Raw genomic sequence first — 5877 nt, forward strand, 5'->3', positions numbered from 1 at the left:
ACTCATGTTTAGATTTATAGCCTAACCCGACTTTGGTAGATGTCTTATATATTCTCTTATATCAATTTACTATTTCTTAAAATATGCCTTTGAAAGTAATAATAGATATACGGTTTGAATCAAAGACCTATACTATTTTACTCATCCCTCCATTACACAACGCGTTATATATATATATATATTAAGGAGCTAAATAATAATTCAGGATTAACAAACTAATCTACTTGAAAAAAAAAAAAAGATTAAGAAAAAAATCTAATGACTTAAGTTAATTGGCATTTTTTATTTTTCGAATAGAAACATATAGGGTTAAAATCCTCATTTTCCATTAAGAATGTTTTTTTTTTTTTTTTTTTTTTTTTAAGGATTAAGGTTGAGTTTGGATTGCGTTTCATGTCTGGCATCTTTGTGTCTGACATTTAAACAGTGGGTCCCATGTACTGTTCACGAGACTCACAAGTACTTTTTTTAGTAAAAACAATTTTAAAACTAAATCTCACGATACTATTCACACATTTAAAAATTATTTTACTATAGTGTTTTTAATTTTCAACAATAAACGATATTCAAACAGACCTTAAGAAAATAAAGTTAATGGGCCAGATCGTTTTGGGCTGTGTATTCTCTATTTTCTAATGGTCCAAGTCTATCCGCTTTTCCACAAAAAGAATAACCTGGGTTAGGTGCTAATCTGCACAGCCCATGTATATATTGCTCCTTAATGTAATAGCTAAATCAGTGGGCCTCTCTCATCACAGTACCATAAGAGTTTAAGACCAAAAAATAAGATGAACCGAAAAGAAATATGAAGAACAAGAAACTCTTGTTGTGAGCTCTGACCATGTCACCACGGCCCACATATCTCTGATGTTGGACCTTCTCAAATCCATGAATATTATAAACTAAGCCCAACTCTTTTCAATAGAGTTATCATCCCCATGAAATTTTTATGTTTCCTTTGTTTTGACAAAACAAAACGCTTTCTTAAAAATAACTCATTTCCGTGTGTTTAGTTGTTAACCTAAAGATGAGACAAAAATATTTTATGTTATTTAATTAACTCATATGAAAAATTATCCATATTTCTTTTAATTCAAAACAATTATATAAGCAAAAATTATAATCATGAAAACATACTCGAGATTATAAAGCATCAAATGGGAAAACTGACTTCAAATGTCATTTACGGGGAAAAAAAGTCAATAATTAATTAACATGACTCAACATCCTATGTGTGGTGTTCAACAAAATTCTTTATAGAGAGGAGTAGAGAGAGAAAAGTAACCATAGGAAAATTTTGGTATCAAACACAATGCAATTTCTAGACATGTGTCTGCATCATATCATGTCTAATGCAAAAAAAAGCACTGGACAATGGTCATATTTGAACATTTTTACCTCATACTTATAAGAACCATACCAAACATTGCACAATCAACGTTGTTGTTTAGTGGTTCACCAATTTTACCTTTTTGATTATTAATTAATTAATACATCAAAAAATGATGAAAAAAAATAAAGAGGTAGAAAATTTATTTATAAAATTTAATTTGAACCATTTAATTTCAGTATTGAAAGTCTTTTTAAATGTTGAAAACCTTTTTTTTTAGGAAAAAATGTAGTAAACTTAAATTGGGCTAATTTATGAATTGAATCAAATGTTCTCTTTAACTAATATATATTCCCTTAGAAAAAAGGTCCAATCCCCATTGTAAATGGCACAAAATTTTTTATATGATTGAGCAATTGAGCAATTTTTTTTTTTACTAAGTGATGTTAGAGATACCTTAAATTTTACTATAGACTTACAAACTGACATATAACCAATTATTTATAAAGAAGTAATGCAAACAATCATTAACTAAGGTGCTGAAATTTATCAATTATAGTCATTATTACATCATATTCTGAACATTTTGTATTACCTTTAAGATTTTGCTTTTTTATTTCTATCAAGGTTTCCAAATTAAATAGGAGAACAATAAAAATTTAACCCAATTGAAACCCTAAAATGTTTCAAAAACAAAAAATATACAGCAAATGTGTTAGATCATCAATGATGACTAATCTCCACCTAGCTAATAGTTTGAGATTTTAATTTTTGTAAACTAATCTCTTACAAGCCACACACCAAATAATATCTATCTATGTCTTTCTTAAAAACAAGATATAAAATTAAAATTTTGATTACAACTTTACTCGTCATCATATATCCATGTCAAAGTAAATTTCTTTTTAATTTTTTTTTTAAATTTTCTTTTTGTTAAAATTTACGCTTCAACAATGATATTCAATCCTATTATTCATCTATTTTTGAATTTAATGTTTCAAATTAGTCTTAATTTAAAGGTTTTATATAAATTTTTCACTTAAACCCTAAATTATGTTGGGCTGTCCTTGAATAAGTGGTAGAGTCATGCTCTTTAAACACCTAAAAAATAGCATATATATAACATTTATACCTAATAAGCAATAAATTGTACACATTCGTAATATTACCTAGAAGTACAACGGTGGGGCCAGAAAATTAGGCAGCCTCGGCCCACCTCAAACCAGGCCCAGAGGCCCGTGCCGAGGATGCATGTAGGGTCCGAGGATGAAAGTGCAGTGTCCAGCCCCCAAGGAACATATCCGAGGACGACCCCGTCCTCGGATATCCGAGACCTTAGAAGTACACAAGCACCACTCCACCAAAGAGGGGTCTTCTTGAATATCCGAAGAGGAAAGGGGCAAGTGCCACACGTCGGCGACGAGAGCACGGTGAAGGAGCAAGTCTAAGGCGAGTTGTCACCTCCACATTGAATGCTCTCAACTAACGTCCTGGTCGCATTAATGAGGATAGAACTCCTGAACAGTACTGTCTTGGGTGCTACAACCCACAGGAGGAATGAGGATGCGACTGATGGAACAGGCTCTCAAGTGGTGGCCTGGCTGATCAACGAATGTAGGGTTAGGATCAGTTTAGAGAGGTGTATATAATGTAAGGAGTCTCTCTTGAAAGGGGGGCAGAAAATCTGCATTAAGAAGTACTGTAGCAACTTATATTCTCCCAACCCTTGTAATCAACCTCCAAAGAAATAATAAGAACTCCAAGCTCCGGAAGACAAATCCGAGGAGCATCATTGTGCACTCCAATTTATGTTTAGGTTATTAACCCCACATGCAACCATAAAGGGCAGTTGCATTCCTTGCTAGGGCCTAGTTCTTGAGCCCACTCTCTATAAATTCATTGAAGGGCAAGCTGAGCTTGGGTCCACTCTCTCAACCCGTAGAAGTGCCCAAATCTGGTCCCTACAACAACAATTTGAATTGAGTCTGTTTATATTTTCTAAGTTTAAAAACATGAATTTACATTTAAACATAATTACACACAACTATAGAATAAACTAAATGATATTTGTCAAAAAATTGAATTACATTTAAAATATAGAGATTCTATGAACCAAATTAACGATAAGAGAAAGTTTTCCCACACTCCAATATCACATCGTATACACCCCAAGGAAGTGAATTTCGTACCGTTCCGGCCGGTACAGCCGGTATATACCGTACCGGCCAGTAAACCGGTACAGATACACCCCTTATTTCGTACCGGAAAAAATACCGGACGTACCGGTCGCGTACCGGCCGTACCGGCGAAATCCGGCTGTTCCAGCCAGTAAATGCATACCGGACCGAAACAAGAAAAGGAAGAAGAAAAAAAATTTGAATTTTCACTCAATAATCAAAATGAACAACAGAACTATTCTTGATCTTTTCTCTCAAAGATCTCCAAACTCAGTCTCAATCAAAATACAAACTCAAATCACAATTTTAAAACTAATCAAATTCGAACAAAAAAAAAAAAAAAAGCAAAGCTGACCCATCTGAGCCTCGGTGGGGAGGAGGATATGCGGTGGTGGGAGAAGGACAAGCGGACGATCTTCATGTGTGAGAGAGAGCTCCAACCGAAGTGCTGCTAAGTGCTCCAGCCGAAGTGAAGAAAAGAAAAAATGAAAAGTGCTCCCAGAGCTCCAGCCGAAGAAGAAAAGAAAAGGAGAAAGAAAAGAAAAGAAAAAAGTAAAAGAAAAGAGGGCTCCAGAACGTGCTAGAAAAGATAAAGATAAAGGGAAAGTGTGGTGGAGAAAAAAAGAGAAAAAAATAAAATAAAATAAACTAAGCAAATATATATATATATATATATGCACAGTGCATATACATTCACTCGCCAATAGCTTGTCTCTCCAAAACCTACACTTATGGCTCACAGCCACAGGGATTTAGAGCTTGTAATTAAGTCGCCCAGAATTTGAGCAACATACATCATTTAGCTCTAGTTAGAGGTTTGAAATCTTACACCCTTGTTTCCATTCACGACAAAAACAATAACATTTGTTCCTCTCCCTCTCTTGAGGAAAGAACATCGGTTCAAGAGGGTTCAAACCCTATATGGAGCTTATGAGCTACATTCCATATCGACCTCACCAAGGTCGAGGAGAACGGCCTTGCACTAGTTGTAAGGCTCAAGTCAGATCGGTCAAGTGACAAAGATATTGGTGTAGTCCGTGTGCCAATCACTGAACTTCTAGGAGGTTTTAGTGGCGTTGAAAGACAGATGAACAAAAGTGTGGTGAACTCAGATGGGACGTCCCAACAAGAAAAAGGAACACTAAAATTTTCTTATAAGTTTAGGAACACAGTCTAGCACCCACCTTTTCAACGTGAATATTGGGAAAAATGTGTAATCAACTTGTAGCAGAAGCCTGGTATGGCTAGACACGTGGGGAATACTGTAACTGATTAAGTAGTCTTGATGGGGTTCGGTGCGGCAGTGTCGGCAGAGTTAGATGCCGTTGATACAGCTTACGGTGCTAACCATCTTGGTGATGACTCGTCTAGTGCTGATTAGTCATATTATATTAACATNAAGAGAAAAAAATAAAATAAAATAAACGTGTGAAACATTTAAAGCACCTATTTTTAAGCCCTCTTTCAGTTCACGTGTGAAAGCAAAAAGGCTTAGTATTTTAAATTTAACTTGATTTTTAATTCTTTTTATAGATATAGATGTATAGACTTGGGCTTGGACTTAGGCTTGTGTGGGATTTAAGAATACAAATTAGTCTAATTTATGAATTTATATATATATATATAGCGGTAAATTCGAAACGGTACACCGGTATTGACCGGTATTCGAAATATATCGTACCGCTGGTCAAACCGGTACAGTCTCCGGTACGGTATTGACTCCCTTGATACACCCACTATGAAAGTGTGGGCATTAATTAGTTGGAAAATATGACCACTAATTTGATGTCCACTATTAGGTTTTTTTTTTTTTTTTTAATTTATTTAAATGTCGGTATAGAACATATAATATAAGAACATTCTCAAAAAAATAAGATAAGATAAACTATCACTTTTCTAAATTTATTCACTTAATAAATAGTGAATTGTAATAGTTTAACTACTATTCTAACAACATACTTATACATTCATATAATTTTATTTATATTTATAAAAATCACCATAATTATACTAGAGGTTTTGACCTTAATCTCCAGAAAAAAAAAAAAAAAGATTGAGGACCTTTTTTTTTTTTTTTTTTTTTTTTTTTTTTTTCTAGCATGCATGTCATGTTGGTTAGTAAAACTGGTGATACATGACCAAATATATCTTTTTTGGCTTGAGAGAAAAAACCTCCCTCAGAACAAACATTTTAGGAGCATTTTGAAATAAGAGAAGTTTGTTATGCATGTAATCCAAAAGGATTATATATATATATATATATATATAGGGACAAGTTCTCCCACGCCCAAGATATTATTGACAATGTTACTCATGATTTCCATGTTAATACTCACAACATTGTAAACCCTATTGCACAAGTTAGAGCTT

General features: G+C 33.7%; 1 long non-coding RNA gene across 1 annotated transcript; it reads right to left on the minus strand.

Annotated features, from left to right (window-relative positions):
* Positions 1-2422: 2422 nt before the first annotated feature.
* LOC112030718 (uncharacterized) lies at positions 2423-4146 on the minus strand. Its single transcript, XR_010631749.1, has 2 exons — positions 3863-4146; positions 2423-3291 (listed from the first exon to the last, which is right to left on the minus strand). It is a non-coding gene; the product is annotated as an uncharacterized LOC112030718 (long non-coding RNA).
* Positions 4147-5877: the final 1731 nt, after the last annotated feature.

This window comes from Quercus suber, unplaced genomic scaffold, assembly GCF_002906115.3.
Source record: "Quercus suber isolate HL8 unplaced genomic scaffold, Cork oak 2.0 scaffold_239, whole genome shotgun sequence".
NCBI lineage: Eukaryota > Viridiplantae > Streptophyta > Magnoliopsida > Fagales > Fagaceae > Quercus > Quercus suber.